Source organism: Haliotis cracherodii, unplaced genomic scaffold (assembly GCF_022045235.1).
Source record: "Haliotis cracherodii isolate W230 unplaced genomic scaffold, xgHalCrac1.p SCAF_8, whole genome shotgun sequence".
NCBI lineage: Eukaryota > Metazoa > Mollusca > Gastropoda > Lepetellida > Haliotidae > Haliotis > Haliotis cracherodii.
This window is the reverse complement of record NW_027266341.1, coordinates 1,539,506-1,556,760: the sequence shown is the minus strand read 5'-3', so window position 1 is coordinate 1,556,760 and position 17,255 is coordinate 1,539,506. Positions and strand designations below refer to the sequence as shown.

General features: G+C 46.1%; 1 pseudogene; it reads left to right on the top strand.

Moving 5' to 3' along the window:
* Nucleotides 1–27: 27 nt before the first annotated feature.
* On the top strand, nt 28–16,809 carry LOC139451129 (uncharacterized; annotated as a pseudogene).
* The last annotated feature ends 446 nt before the right edge of the window (nt 16,810–17,255 follow it).

Sequence of the window (17,255 nt, the reverse complement as noted above, 5' to 3'; positions counted from 1 at the left end):
AAGAAATTCAGATCGTATATTTCTAAAATGGCGGGCTGTTTCAATCCAAACAGTATGGAGGAATTTATGGTGTCAGCTGATGCAAGTTTGAAACGATTCGAAACGAATTTTGACATGATATGTTCAAAGGTACATGCCTGTTTGTACATATTTACCTATTTCATTACATGTAGGATACTGTTTATTATGAACTGTTTCATAATTATTGTCAAAATTCCAGGCTTTTAATTCTGATAGCACATTTTTACTTCGGCTGTTTGTTATTTGATGACAATCATACGCCGCAGACTGTGAAATAATTACATCACGGTCAGTAATGAGCAGTTTTTTCTCATGATCAGATGCATGCCTGCTTAATAATAAGTAATATTGCACTATTTTCCTGTAATTTAGTTGCTTTTATTCTTTACAGAGCTTGATTTGCAGGCATCACATCCATCAATTCAATGCACAAAAGCCCTGTCTCATCATTATTGTTACATGGCAGTTCTTAATGTACTAATAACTGCCTGGGATTGGCGGTGATGAGTGTTATAGTTATACCACCAGGGACTACACATCTGTTAATTAAGTCATTGCCATTCCCATGTTCTATTCTGAACAAGAGTTATGGTATTTCCGGGAATTATTCATCTGGTCCAGACACAACACTAGATTTCTAGACATACAGAAGTTTCAATGACACACTCAGCTTAGTGGGCATTTTTATATTGAAAACTACTCGCTTGTATTATTACGATTTGCCACAGGCTTTGATATGCACCAACGCCTTGTATATGAACTGAATATCTCAAAGGTATTTTCCGGCAAATCAAGTTGACAGTTCTCGACATCAGGATCCAGATAAACCAATCAAATCATTACAATACCCTGCCAGTGAATCAGGTCACACGGTGGCGCACACAAAGTTCAAAAGAGGATCAATTTATTAAATGAGAGAAGTATTAATGCTGGAAATAACTTAAGAGATAAATGTAGGACATTTTCCATTTTTGCACTTTTCAAGTTTATTACATTTACAGAGAAAACATGTCAAAATATTGCAGCCAGGTTGAAAAGACAAAATGGGTTACCTCCCTTGCCTCATGATGCCAAAGTGTACAGTGATTTGAGTGTGATAATAACATACCCTGTAATTTGAAGGGTGGTGACCATAGTGATGCTGGAATGTGTTCAGGTGAAAGGTTTTTTGCAGCTGGAAACTTTGTTCTAGGGCGTTTCCACACCAAGATCTAAAGAAAGAGAAATGTATAGTGTGAGATAGGATAAGTATATAAATATACAATTTAATGTATAATTTTCAATTATATCTTTATTACATACACAAGCCATCATGAGATAATAACAACTCAACAAATCTGTAATCATGGCTTCTAGTCTTTGAATGCTAGCATAAGATTACACACCTCAGCTGTTGACCATGTTGACATGTGTGTCTGATGTGTGTGTCTGATGTGTGTGTCCGACGTGTGTGTCTGACTCGTGTGTCTGACATGTATCTTGTTTCTTTCTCTTTCAGTATGGACAGGCTTTCCCAGATGATGACATAGTTTCCATGAAGACTGGTGAGATTGTGAATGACAAAGGTATGTATCTCCCCATTGTGCAAACATAACTATAACACTTGTTGACATAATTCTCCATTATATAACAGATGCATCTGTTTGTGGGCCTGCCCAAAATAACCCAATGATCTCAAAAACGTGTTGATAATTTTTTTATTAATATGCATGTAAACAGACAGATGTAATACTAATGTTCATCCAATCTCATTAAAATCAGATCTTTTACTCCACATGACATGTGGGTTTTTGAGCCAATCAGATGTCAGCTTTCTAAAATGAATCGGCTTCATTTCTTTACCACCAGAATTCGGAAATTTTGATTTTAACAAAAGAACAAATATTCTTTTGATGTTACTCCCGAGAATCCTTGGAGCTCAGAAACAACAGCCTGTATGAAACGTCAACAAGAATATAATTGTTCTGCAGTTATTAGTTACATTCGGATTTACCAATTAACTTCGTTTTTCAAGGCACAGAAATTAGATATGCTGATCTTAATGTTTTGCTTATACATACCTCGATGCTGATTGGTTAATTAGAAACCTCACCTTATGTGTCCACGCAGAGAGATACTGTGTCGAAATACTATATCTCATGTAAATTGGGTTTTATGTTCAGCACAATCAGCTTTTTGTTAGAAATTTGTAGGCTGCTTATGATGAACAAGTTCTTTAAAGTTCTAGCTTTGTAAACTAAATATGGTAATATTATGCATATTATATAAAATTACAAAAAATTGTCAATGTTGGTGTTTCAAAGTAAAAGGGCTTTTTATGTTCTTCATATTTATGAATGATTAGCATGACTAGGTCAGGGGAAATCGTTATTTAACCTGATATTTGTTTTTTGTGTTGCAGGAACTATCCGGAGACTTAAGCCTGTGTCTTTTGGAGGAGCTAAGCTGGCAGTGACCAAGCGTCGAGGTACTGGCCAGAGTTTCCTGAAGGGATTTGTGGGGGGCTTCACTGACTTTGTGCTTGCTGTGGCTCATTGTAGTGAAACAATTCAACCATCTTCCCTCAGGCGGCATTCAGTGACCTCCCTCACGTGTTGGGTCTTCTTTATTAACCTCACCAATAAGCCAGTGCACATTTTTTCAGATAGAGGTTGTCTTGTGCTATTTGAAGTTGCTTAATAATTCCCTCAGTTTAGGCTTAAAAAAATAGTCTTGGTTCTCAGGCACTGCCTGCATCATAAAGTCTGCTGTACGTTTCGTTTTTAATTCCATTTTAAAAACAAATAAAAAAATATATACTTAATAAATACTTAATGACAATGCGATCCAATATAGCACACAGTTACTTCCCTTTACATGCCTACTGTTTTACTGGTGTCCCGTGTTATGGTCATGGCTGCAACAGGAGTTTGTATGCTTGTTTATGGAGGGAGGCTCTTAACATATTAGTTTAAACAAGCAAACAAACAGAAAATATACCACCCGACTGCCCGCACTCTATGGTCAAAAATCGTTGCCTGAGAACAAATACTTATATTTTCTCAAGCCTTAAGGTCATGTATGTTTCACTTTCAGCTGACAAGTTCACCAAGGCTCTGTCCCACAGCACCATCGACTTGTCACAGAGCCAGCCAGTCGACGCCCAGTCTGTGAGTCCACTGTGTAACATTGGGGTTTCACCCAGGTGCCAATACTGTATGTGGAGGGAATTACGTGGCAATTCCCAAATTCAAACAATATGTTAACCCAGAAAACTGTACGTAAAAGAATTTATTGGGAAACCAACAAGCAACTAACAAATGGTATACAATCAACAATTGTGTTACATCCGCTAGATTTACAAATCAGTACAAATTACTGCACACCAATTACAATGGCAGTTAGCTTCTACCAAATCCCAACAGAAACAATGTACTACACTACAGTTACAATCACCATGTAACAATAAAATACACTGGAAAAATACCAATGGACACACGGGCTACAGTAGTTTAATCTATGAAATATTTCGCTTTCGAACCATGACTGTATCTTGTTTTTCAACCTCGATTTTGAAAACTGATTTTTTAAAATAATCTTTTCTTTCTTAAATTGATGTGTGGAGAGGCCATTGTCAGAGAGGCATTGTTGTTTACTTTGAAAGATACCATTTAATTGAATTTTTTTACAAATGATAAACCACTAATTCCTGATATGATGCCGTCTATGACTGACGATTTAAATCATTCTTCATCACATATCCCGTAGTGTGAGAATCTTGTATTCTCTTCTTTGAAATGTCCAGCACTGGCTGAACAGTGAGTGTCGTTTTCTTATCCTGAAGCTTTTTGGAGTGAAGTTCTATTGTGGCTAGTAATGCATTGTTTACCGTGTACTAACGTTACAATTTTTTAACTTATCCTGCATTACTCCGTATTGCATTTACTGCTGTCTTTGACAGAGTGACGAACTGTGTGAGATCCAGCTGCTGAAGAAAGTTGTCCCAACCAGCTCAGGAGGCAGCCCCCTCTCACAGTCGGCACGTGACCCGGAAGTCATGACGTCACACAAAAACACATAACTGCTTTGTCACCTCCACGGACGGACGTACTGTGTATCCCTTGTGGAAATTAAAGCTTATTATTTGTTTTTTATATTTTGCGTGTTTCTACATTCATTATATGCTGCTACATTGTTACCTGTTATGGGCCGTGACCTTAGGGTCTTCCCATTTGTAAATTGTAACGTTTATCGCTCGTCTGTGGCTCACGTCACAGTAATTTACGGGCGCAATGTTGTTCCCGCCATTTTGTTTTCTTTCCCGCCATTTTGGCCATTCACCACGTGGCCACGTAATGTCGTGTTCTGCGTTTTGAATTCTCTCTTTGGCTTGGGTAATACATTACATTTATGTATGTTGTTTTGGTGTGCTTAAAGCCTTGCCTTTTCGCTACCTCTCAGCGTAATTGTTTCTTCTCATAAACTTCAATATAATACGAAGTTTTTGAGTTACATTATGTCTCCCGTACTCTGTGGTTTTGCCACATGGTTACGTGTTTGCACATGGTTATGTGTTTGCTTAAAGCTATGCTTTTTCGCTACCTTTTAGCGTCATTGTTTGATCTCATAAACTTCATTGAAATACAAAGTTTCTGAATCACATTATGCTTCCCATACTTTGTGATTGGCCACATGGTTATGTGTTTGCTTAAAGCTATGCTTTTTCGCTACCTTTTAGCGTCATTGTTTGATCTCATAAACTTCATTGAAATACAAAGTTTCTGAATCACATTATGCTTCCCGCACTTTGTGGCTTTGCCACATAGTTATGTTTTGCTTAAATTCCAGATTTTCTGCCTCGCTGCACTTGTTGCCGCGGGAACAAATCTGGTCGGGGCCGCCCCTTTCTGCCGTGATTGTACGACGCCCTGTACTTTCACAAGGCAGTGCCGATGTTGCAGTCAATCGTCGCTGTGATCCTTCAGCTCATGCGAGTATCCAGGACACACCTCGCTCAACGTGCTCGTCGACCCCCACCTACGTTGACGGCAGCAGCGCTCAGCGGAGCTTCGCAAGTGCTCCCAGCACCAACGGCGGCTCCCAACGTAGAGTCTGCCTCCCATGGCACGACATACGACCGTTCACGGTCTCCTACTCCACCGGCGGCTCCAGCGCTCCCAACGTAGAGTCTGCCTCCCCTGGCACGACATACGACCGTTCACGGTCTCCAACACCACCACATCAACGCTGATGTCTCCGGCGCCCCCGGCGCCTCTGTCCCGGCGCCTCCGGCGCCTCTGATGTCCCGGCACTCCCGGCGCTCCCTCCGGCGCCTCCGATGTCCCGGCGCCTCGTGCGCTCCCGGCGCTCCCGGCGCCTCTGATGTCTCGGCGCCTCGTGCGCTCCCGGCGCCTCCGATGTCTCGGCGCTCCCGGCGCTCCCGGCGCCTCTGATGTCTCGGCGCCTCGTGCGCTCCCGGCGCCTCTGATGTCTCGGCGCTCCCGGCGCTCCCGGCGCCTCCGGCGCCTCTGATGTCTCGGCACTCCCGGCGCCTCTGATGTCTCGGCGCCTCGTGCATTCCCGGCGCCTCTGATGTCTCCGCGCTCCGGCGCCTCCGCATCCTCTGATGTCTTCGGCGCTCCCGGCGCCTCTAAGGTCTTTGATCTCATGATCTTCGACGCCTCCCGGCGCCTCTGATGTCTCGGCGCCTCGTGCGCTCCCGGCGCCTCTGATGTCTCGGCGCTCCCGGCGCCTCCGGCGCCTCTGATGTCTCGGCGCTCCCGGCACTCCCGGTGCCTCCGGCGCCTCTGATGTCTCGGCGCCTCCGGCGCTCCCGGCACCTCTGATGTCTCGGCGCCTCGTGCATTCCCGGCGCCTCTGATGTCTCCGCGCTCCGGCGCCTCCGCATCCTCTGATGTCTTCGGCGCTCCCGGCGCCTCTAAGGTCTTTGATCTCATGATCTTCGCCTCTAATGTTTCTGGCGCCTCTGACTACTCCGGCGCCTCAAGAGTTACGGAAGAAGCGCCTATGATATATCCGGCGCCTAAGATGACCTCCGGCGCCCAGATCAACAAGCTTTATCAAGCTCAGATCAACGAGCCGACTATCCGATCTTCTACTGCGGCTTAAGGGGCACTATCGGCAATCGCCTCCCCGGCGCCCCTGCCCTCTTCTCTTGCTGCCCTCTTCTCTTGCTGCCGTCTCATAACTCGTCACATGGAGAAGCATGGTGAAACAACTGTCGCCGCTCCTGTCGCTACTCTCCCGTCGGTCTTCGGGATCGTGACTATCGTTCTACTTCCTGGGTGGAATCTTTTCAACCAATAGACAGTTGGTCTGATTCAACTTGCCCACTGAGACCTTATCCATAATCCCGTCGTTTAAAGCGCTATGATTCCGGAGAGATGACCTGCGGGTTTCCATCGAAACAGAGCGTCATGTGAACAGCGTCTGTATCAGATTCGACGACGACATCCACTTACAAAGAGTTTACTTCGTCGACATCGCCGACACCAACGCTGTTCTACCCTACCCTAGCGCCAGCGTTCCTGAAAGAGACTCTTCCTCGGCGCTCACCGGGTTTTCCACGACGCCCATGGGGTTCCGTGTTTTATCGCAAAACTCGGGTACACCACTTGATCGTCTCTCACGCAGTTCATTGAGGATTGTCTGTGTGTGGAGTTTGCACCTCAGTTCCGACTCCAAGGCGGTTTTCTCGGCTACTGCGCAGTGTGATTTACATGTCACGTGTCAAGTACTCGGACTGTCAACAACTCCGACCGGAATTAGGTCAACTTACCATGGCAAGGGGTGCCATGTATTTCTACAGATTGGTTTCCATGTCTACCTGTACGCTTGGTGCTACCACTCAACCAGGCGCCTGTCGCAGTCAATCCATGCACGGATGTTGGAAACAATAGACCTCCTCTACTAACACGGCTGTCACGAGGAACCTTGTTTCATCAACCCTTCGCTGTAAGAACGATAGCGCCTATAGGCGTTCAAGGGATGGAAAAGATCGCCTTACTTCGTCCGGTTTGATCTTTTCGACTACGACACCTTCCTATCTTCCGCCTTGACTACCGGACACAGTGTCGATTTGATACTTAAAGTCCCTCGGCCGTCCCACTGACCCCTGTTGCATACCTGCCTCGTATCGTGTTGTCGTCCTCCATCGTCACCTCGATATAAGAACAGGAGTACTTATACGTCGCTTCAGGGATGTAAACGATCTCATTACTTCGTGCAATGGCCATATTGCCTCGACTTCCTACTACCCGGTTACGTCGATGCCCCGGCGGTCGATTGTGAAGCTGGTTTACTTCGTCTACTTGAGGTTGGCTCGCAGGCGATCACACCTTTTTCCGAATCGTACCGACGGTACGCAATCGCAGACCCCTGTTGCTGACTACCACCCCTGCCACCAGCCCACATTGTGACCACCTGTGATCCAGAGATCAACACCATTGGCACAGCAACAGCCTCGAGATAAAGGCTTATCCAGGACGTCGCTTGCTGACAGTGCTTTCTCGGTCACGCCCTGTTGATCGTTTCCACTGACGACGTCACCGTAGTGTGGTGTTTGCGGACCCAGAGTACTCGCCCCTCTCCCGGCGCTACAAACTCGACCGGCGCCCCCGAGAATCACCATCTTCGGCGTTCCAGGCGCCTCAAGCTCTCCGACGCCTCACGCTCTCCGGCGCCTCGGGCCAGAATATGTCAAACGGTCGACACCCCAACCCTAGATCTGTTTGCCTCATATCTGAATGTGGCCAGCTGTCGTCTTCCATTCCACCTGTGCCGGATACGACCGCTGTGGCAGTCGAAGCCTTCCATCGTTCCTGAGAAGGATTACGCGTGTACGCTTTTCCGACTCCGGTTCTCCCTCCCATGGTTCTTCAGAGATCCAGGCCACTCGACCCCTGCCCTTGACTTTGGTCTCGCCTTATTGGTCAGCCAGAAGTTGGGTTATCGACCTCCAAAACAACCCCTGGAACTTCCGGTGTGGTCCAACCTTCTGCTCCATCCACACGGTCTGTTGCCACACCCTCATACCCGCATGTTATCGTCTGCACGCCTGACACACCTGCAGAAAGCCAAGGGCTATTCGGCTTGAGCGACCAAGGCTATTGCTTCAGCCCACCGTCCATCTACAGGGGGACTGTATGCTGATAAATGATGCTTGTTCCAGGCATTTTGTTCTGACAAACACCAGGATCCGATGACAGCGTCACCGCAGATCCTGGATCAGTTCCTTCTGTACTTGCGTAGCACACGTCGGTTGAAGGGCTTACCACACCTGGTCGCCATCTACTCCGTTCTGGCCATCCCGGACGATCGGAGAAAGACGAAAATTCCTGACCTACGGGCCTGGCTGCGCTCGTTCAGTCTTGAAGACCTGAAGGCCAAGTTCGGACCGCCTGCGTTGGATCTGAATGTGGTCTTCAACGCCCTTCGAACCACTCCCCTCGTCTTCCTTCTACGACCTTAAGTAGAAGACGGGTGTTTCTACTGGTTTTGACTACTGCCGCTCGAGTCCATGTACAGCACGCCCTCGACGTCTCCCGTGCCCGGTTCGAATGCGGTACCCAGGGCGCCGTTCATCATGGACCGTACTGGGACGTCAGCGTAAAGACTCAACTCCCAGGACAGCCTGATAGATCATTCCTTGTCCCCTCCCCCCTCGTCCAGTGTGGGTGCCGAGGATGAGGATGAGCGTCATTATGCCCAGTAAGGGCACTGAAGGTTATTCTACGATCTAAAGACTGCCGCAAGTCTAGGAAACACCTTTTTCTGCCGGTCTCCCCTTCGTCGCAGTCGTTGGTCAGCCGGAATACTTTTCCCTGTGGCTCCAGACGGTCATCCTTAAAGCTTATGAGCCGCCGGATTGGACCCTCCCCCCAAAGGCTATCACCTGAAATAAAATGAGATCAGGGCGATTGTATTTACACTGGTTCTTCACGGTATACTGTTCCATCCAGTCGTTCAGGGAAGCCTGTTCGTGGCGATCGGACACCGCCTTCACCAACCACTACTTCCGTGATGTAGCCTTGAAAGTTGTCGCCGGCGTTCACAGTTTTGGTCCCTGGTTGTAGCCCAACAGGTCATCTATCTCCGACGCCACTGATTCTCCGATACCCTGAGCGGGGCCCGTCGACCTCTCTGGTGTTTATCACCCCAGACGAGACGGATCTCTTGCGTTCCGCATTCGCTCTTAGGTCAGTTTTAGTTTTGGGTTACCCGACTCATTCTATTGCTGTCACCTATCCGGGTTTTACTTTTTGCATCAACTCTCGTTTCCTGACGACAGGAATGGTAGTAGATGTGGACACCGGCGCCGACGCCAACGCCGCTGCTTCTCTGATACCTGAGCGGTGCCCGTCGACCTCACCGGTGTTCCTTGCCTCCAGCCTAGAGGGCTATCCTGCGTTTCGCATTCGCTCTTGGGATTGGTCGTAGATTTTGCCGCCGACGCCGCTGATTCTTCGATTCCCCGAGCGGGGCACGTCGAACTCTCTGGTGTTTATCGCCTCAGATTAGAGGGCTCTACTGCGTTTCGCTTTCGCTCTTCGGTAAGTTATATATTTTGGCAACACGCCTCATTGTATTTCGGTTACCTATTCGGGCGTTTCGTTTTTGCATCGACTCTTGTTTCCTGAAGACAGGAATGGTCGTAGATGTTCCGGTCATCACTTGTATGCGGTGCGGATTCATCGGACCTTGACGAGGGTTTAATATGGTTCACATCTGCAGGTATGCCCACCGGCCATGCCGTCTGATAAAGATGCAATACGGAGTAATGCAGGATAAGTTAAAAAATTTAGTAAAATCTAAATATTTTTTACATTTGTATACTTATCCTGCATTACGAAGTCTAAGTGCCCTCCCTTTCGCTACGCTACCTCCCCACGAAGTTTCAGATGTTATGTTTAAAGCAGTTATGTGTTTTTGTGTGACGTCATGACTTCCGGGTCACGTGCCGACTGTGAGAGGGCGCTGCCTCCTGAGCTGGTTGGGACAACTTTCTTCAGCAGCTGGATCTCACACAGTTCGTCACTCTGTCAAAGACAGCAGTAAATGCAATACGGAGTAATGCAGGATAAGTATACAAATGTAAAAAATATTTAGATTTTACTAAAATGATTGTTTCAGATTTACAGCAGCTACGTGTCACCCCGGGTCAATGTGACCCATTTTGCAGGTAAGTCTCCATTTTCCCAGATGTCGCGTAGCTGACTTCCTGTAGTCATAGTCATGGCGTAGGCAGCCTGTATCATTAAACATTTATCTGAAGCAAAGTTAAATATGATTCTTTTCAGAATGAAGACTTTAGCCGTTATGTTGTTAGGTTTGTACATAGTAACATTGTGAAGGAAGTACATGTGTTGGCTGGTAGTGTCGACACAAAATGTTCATGTCCAGGAGTGCTGGTGTTTGATAGCTTGTCTGTTGATGTAACATTGCTGATGGGGATGATATCCATCTTACAAGGAAGGTGTGGCAGACACACAAACACAGTATTTACATGATCAAGTGTCAGTAACCAGATCCATCTTACAAGGAAGGTGTGGCAGCTACACAAACACAGTATTTACATGATCAACATTCAGTAACCAGATCCATCTTACAAGGAAGGTGTGGCAGCTACACAAACACAGCATTTACATGATCAAGTGTCAGTAATTAGATCTTCAATCATACAGCATTCACCCATCTTCTCGAGGCAAGAGAGTTAACTGACTATAAAAGTCTAGTTTCCACCCTTGCCGAACTAGGCTGGTATTATGGAGTTACATTTTGGCTGGACTAACGAGTCTATGCATAGTCCAATCAAAATTGCGCACAGAAATAGAAATCGGGTTTGTAAACTGTCGTGCAGATTTCGGTCGATTGCAGGATTTGCAAAGCATGTGCACCACCAACTTGTTGTCAGCAGATATTTTCGAAATCTTTTCATGTTTTTAATCAAGGTGCTCACATGATTTGATGCATTTCGCTATATATATTTTATCAAAATATAGATCTTGTTTATCGATCAGATGGTCTTGACTCGGCGCCACTATTTTGAGTGAAGCAAATGTAAGTGATACGAGAGTAGGAATCTGATTGGTCCAATGGAGAGGTTTAGAAGGGGCATAACTGGTAATAGCCACTGGTGGCGCTACGATCGATCCCCGTAATTCCAGTCTAGTTCGGCAAGAGTGGAAACTGGACTTTTAAAGTCAGTTAACTCTCTTGTCTCGGGAAGATGGCATTCACCCTGCTGGGTTTCCAGAGAGCAGCTGCCCAGTTTCCAAAACCTGACAGAAACTAGGTTACTACAACCTAGATGGCTTTGTGTCACCACACCCTGATGGTGTTCTATTGGCACTGATTTACCTTGCCCAGATAGATACTTTTGAATGTTTACATGCCAACGTGACCTTGCTGGAATATTGCTCACTATAAACTAGCACTCACTCACTCATTTCACCTTCACATTTAGAACAAGGGGGTATGTTATTGGTTCAAGCCTTTACCCTCTGGAATAGTGCTGAAAACTCACTCACTCACTCACTCACTCATTATCTTGACCTTTCAGATGATGCAAGCAAACTGCTCTCTTTCATTTGTGAGGATGAGAATGAGCCAAGTGATGCGGAAACCATCAGTTCTGGAGACACTTCCAGCGTAGACAATGAGGCGGAAGACCGCTCCACTGACCCAGAGTCATACTCAGATGATGTAGATGGTGACCTTGACCTCTGTACGCCAAAACCTAGATACCCTTGCAAACCAAAGCAGGATGTGTTACGTTTCAATGATAATGTTTGGTATTCTCTTGGAAGTGCCAGCAATCAGTCTCCAAGTTCTGGATCAGATTTGTCTGTTAGGAAAAACTTTGGATCTAGAAATTCTCGTTCACAAGAAGTATCAAGTAAAACTGAGGACAGTTTTAGCACAGAAGGAGATCAGAAAGGTGCATGCGGAAACTTGTCGAAGAGTAATGTGGCACGATTCCACATGATGAAGGGTCAACCGGAGGACAGTGGGTTCGAGAGCGGTCCAGGGATAAGAATGGGTACTGACGAAACAAGAGACAAGGCGCCTCTACGACTGTTTTGTTTGAATGAAGATAAGATAAACCGAGTGATGAGCTGGGTCAAAGATCAAGCAAATGAGAGTCGTCATCTTGGAGCTCGGACCCAGCCAGTACGTTTGAAAGATGGGTTTGAATCCAACCTGCCAACCCAAGCAGATGACGTTCATCTTAAGTCACCCACAAAAATTAGAAAGAAAAGTGAGAAAGATCACAACTTTAACAATCAGTCATCTCTGCAGAATCCACCTCCATATCCTCTGACTAGACCAATAGGGGATATGAACCAGACGTATACGGTTCCTCTGCCTAATGGGAACAACCCATACAGGATGCCATTCATGGATGTCAACCGGGGCACTTGTAAACAGCCTGACCCACCTCCTTGCAACCAACACAAGACCTGGTCGGCTGATGCTGGTCCGGTAGCTTCATCAAAGTCCACTCATGTTGGCAGAATATATGACTCATCTGAGCTGTTGGAAACCTCTCAAGAGCTCAAGACAGATGCCATGTGCCAAAGAAGAATTGTCCGAGCAAGAAAACGAGCGTTCATTCCAATACAACCTTCTTACACCTCTGAGCAGCTTTTGGACTATTTGACCTCACCAATGCCACAAACAATTGTTGAGATATTGTCTCCAGCACGACCCAGTAGTTTGGAAGTTGAGGAGGAGACACTGCCATGTCTGAAGTCTCCGCCTCCATCTCTGCTTCCCCCGAGGACTGATGACAGTTTGTATGGATGGGAGCATTCACAGATTCAGCACAGTCCCTCTCATCACCATCACTCACACATGAATCGGTTGAGCAAACAAGAAAATAACATTGGAAGAGCTGTTGATAACAATGGACACTACCCTATGAACAATTTGAACAAAAATGATGCCACAGAAAGCAGTGGATCTCATGATGATGATGATGTTGTGATCACCAAGGTTAAGATAGAACCTGGACATGAAGCTGTCCCCTCCCATACACAGCCTTGGGAACATGCAGAGCCAAGAGACCATCCACAGCCTTGGGAACATGCAGAGCCAAGAGAACATCCACAGCCTTGGGAACTTGCTGAGCCAAGAGAACATCCACAGCCTTGGGAACATTCAGAGCCAAGAGAACATCCACAGCCTTGGGAACATGCAGAGCCAAGAGAACATCCACAGCCTTGGGAACCTGCAGAGCCAAGAGAACACCCACATCCTTGGGAACATGCACATCCAAGAGGACATGCACAGCAAAGAGGACATGCACAGCAAAGAGGACATGCACAGCAAAGAGAACATGTTCCCTGTGAGATGAGGAACAAGTATTGGCTGGAGGACAGAGTGTCAGTGAAGGATGATGCAGTGACACTGTGTGAAGGATTTGGATACTCTATCCCTGAATATGGCCACATTATGACTCCTGTACCTCAAGCCATCATTTCTCACAATGTTGGCAGGAACATAGGAACGCCAGTAACCATTGAACACAGCAACAACAGAATCATGAGAACTCCTAATGGAACACTAAACTCTCTTGTAACCTATGGTGATGACCAAAACCTGGGAACACCCAAGTCCTTCATCTCTCAAGATACCAACAGAAGCCCTGGAAGAACACATGATGCACTGCCAATAACCATCACCCATGGTGACAACAGAAATCCTGGAAGAACACCTGATGCACTACCAATAACCGTCACCCATGGTGACAAAAGAAATCCTGGAGGAACACCTGATGCACTGCCAATAACCGTCACCCATTGTGACAACAGAAACCTGAATGGAACACCCCAAACCTGCTTCTCTGCAGGATCTAGAAACAAGAAGCAGATCTTTGATCACTTGAAGCAAACAGGATCACAGTCTGATTCGAAGGTCATCACTGAGAAAGGGCTGAGTCGAGGGCGTGTGAAGGCAAGGAGGCAGCTTACAATGGAGCAGACAGGAAGGGGAGACCCCCAGCATCAGCTCTGCTCAGATGGGGGACAGGTGCTTGACAAGGAACAGCCTACTGCTAGACCCAGAAAATCACAAATACAGCCCCGGGTGGTTGGGACAAATAGTGGGAGAAACAACACCAATAAGTTTTCTGTGGATGGAAAGAGTTATGAAACTCTTGCTAAGGTGTCATCTAAACACAGGCAGTCAGATGATGCTGGGGCCGATTTAACCTCAGCTGGTGAAGGGAGAGTTGGGAAGAATTACCAGGTAGGATGCTCTGCAGCCAGAGGTAGAAATGTAGCCTTACAGCTTAATGGAAGCGATCAGGAGACTGTGGGTAGGCATCGACATAGGTCGGATCGGATGGATGAAACACCAGCTTCACCTGGAAGGAAGGATGGGGCTGGCATGTGTAAAAATCCCAAAATAAGCTCCAGAAAATGTCAGCCAGATAACCACGTGTTGTCTCCATTGCGAAATGGCAGGGGTTCAGCAGCTTCCAGTGTGGGTCTCTCCCCTTCATCACATCTGTCTCAGCTGCAGCTTAATAGCCCGACTCGGGCCAAGACTGAAAGGCCGAAGTCCGACAAGACATATAGTAAAGAACTGTTCAAAACTCCCAAGGGGTCTCCCAGACCAAAATGTGCAAAACACCCTTCCCAGATCACCAATGACCTATCCTCAAAAACACCGTATCAGTGCAAAGACTTCTCTCAGAACATTTTCAGTTCGAAAAATAAAACCTCCACTGACAAATCTAACCACATGAGTCATAAGTCTTCTTCCTACAATGATATATGCATATCTTCCAGAAATCATGTTTCATCTCGGTCTCCTTCTAAATCAGACTCAGACAATTTCAGACGATCCATGCCACAACTACCAACTTCCCCTCGTTTGCATCCCTCAGACAAACAGAAAACCTCATCAAACGAGTACCTGGTATCCAAGGAAAATTTTAACAAATCTCCTTATTCAAAAAATATATCTTCAAAAGCGTCGAAAAAGCCAGTTTTTCTTGTGCCAGACAGTTCCAACATCAGGTCACTGAAATCTGTCAAATCATCCAAATCAATAACCTCTGAACTAAATTCACGCACAGTTAACACAGGACTTAAGAAGATATCCCGGGACCAGTTCCGATCTGTGTACAGGACAGCAGACAAGAACCCTCTGTGGACAAGCACCCCATCGAAAGCCAGGAGCATGCCTGTCCTCAACCAGACCATGTCCACGATTCTGCTTGGTGAGGATGACGATGGTGCCTCGGATGAGGACAACGATGATGATGAGGTTGAGACAGTCAGTCCCTACTCCTTCAGGTCCGAAAGTGTCATTGGAATGTAGACTTCACATAATGAACAGTTGGCACTACACCCTCTGTCTGGAGTGCAGGCTTCCCGTGGTGGACACCCTCTGTCTGGAGTGTAGACTTCCCATGGTGGACACCCTCTGTCTGGAGCGTAGACTTCCCATGGTGGACACCCTCTGTCTGGAGCGTAGACTTCCCATGGTGGACACCCTCTGTCTGGAGTGTAGACTTCCCATGGTGGACACCCTCTGTCTGGAGTGTAGACTTCCCAAGGTGGACACCCTCTGTCTGGAGTGTAGACTTCCCATGGTGGACACCCTCTGTCTGGAGCATAGACTTTTCATGGTGGACACCCTCTGTCTGGAGCGTAGACTTCCCGTGGTGGACACCCTCTGTCTGGAGCGTAGACCTCCTATGGTGGACACCCTCTGTCTGGAGCGTAGACTTCCTATGGTGGACACCCTCTGTCTGGAGCGTAGACTTCCTATGGTGGACACCCTCTGTCTGGTGTGTAGACACGACCTCTGTTGCTGTATGTGGGTCATGATCACAGGGGAGTGTATGACACTGCAGTGCTGAGTGAGTGAACTGACCCACCCACAAACCCATTCCAGAACTGTTGAAGCTAATGTTACATGACAAAGACAGTTGATATGAGTTGTGATACAGCCTCCCACGTGCCAAATCCTCTAATTATTCAGTTACTAGTGTTTCGAACTCTAGTGTTTGTATGTACATATGGGTTTCACCTCATTGCCGGTGCTGTTAAGTGTGTGATGTCATTGGAGATTAGATGATCATGCAACTAATTGGGCTGTATGTCTGTTTATGTGTATACATTTCATTCACTGTAGCCGTGAAGATCCGGGGTAGAATAGGTCTTCAGCCGCCCATAGTTGCTGTAAAAGGCGACTATGCTTGTCGTAGATGCGACTAACGTGATAGGGTGGTCAGACTCGCTGACTTGGTTGATGCATGTCATCGATCCCAATTGCATTGATCGATGTTCATGATATTTATCACTGGATTGTCTGGTCCAGACTCGTTTATTTACAGACCACCGTCATATAGCTGGAATATTGCTGAGTGCGGCGTAAAACAACAAACCAAACAACCAAATCACTGTGTGGTCCCATGTACCACTACCATATTCACTTTCAAGAACACAAGGCGGGGCTTCCATGGAGGACCTATTAATTAATACAAGAAATACTTGTCATCTTTTCGCTTGAAACAGGGTTTGTATGCGTCTGTGCCCCTATTACATGCACATGGTAATTGTGATATTGTTTTTGAAACAAACAGTCCACATGCAAACTCTTTCAGTGGAGGTCAGAGAAGTGGATTATCTGTCATATCTCATGTTCCAGTTATGATTGTTTAAGTTATATAAGATTGTGGCAGTGATGAGAAGAACTCCATTTGAAAGTATAGTTGGCAAGAGACAGGGAGATATCAGGCCAGAAAACATGCCTTGACCACATGACATACTTACGTCCTTGTCCAAAGTTGAAAACTCAACAACAGCTCTGCTATTTCATGTTTGATATTTGCCACCTTTCTGAGATTATCTGTGTTATCTAGAATGAGATATATATCATCTGCAGATTAAACTTTATTTCATTTATGGTCCTTGTTTGTCTGAAATGGGTTTCCTCAACTGACGAAGACCCCAATGTGTCCTGGATCCATGCAGGAAAGAAGTACAAGAAGAAAGCAATCATGAAGAAACACATTGACATGTTTGTGACAGTTACCTTGTTCATAACACACTGATTTAAATGCGAAAAGACGAAAGTGAATCAAATTCAGCCTCACATATGTTGATCTTTAAAACATTATTTTTTCCGATTTTTCATTCTTTCCAGTTTATCTTAAGAACATAGCATGAATAAGATTACTGGAACATGACTGAATTCACTGACAGCAGGTCACATTT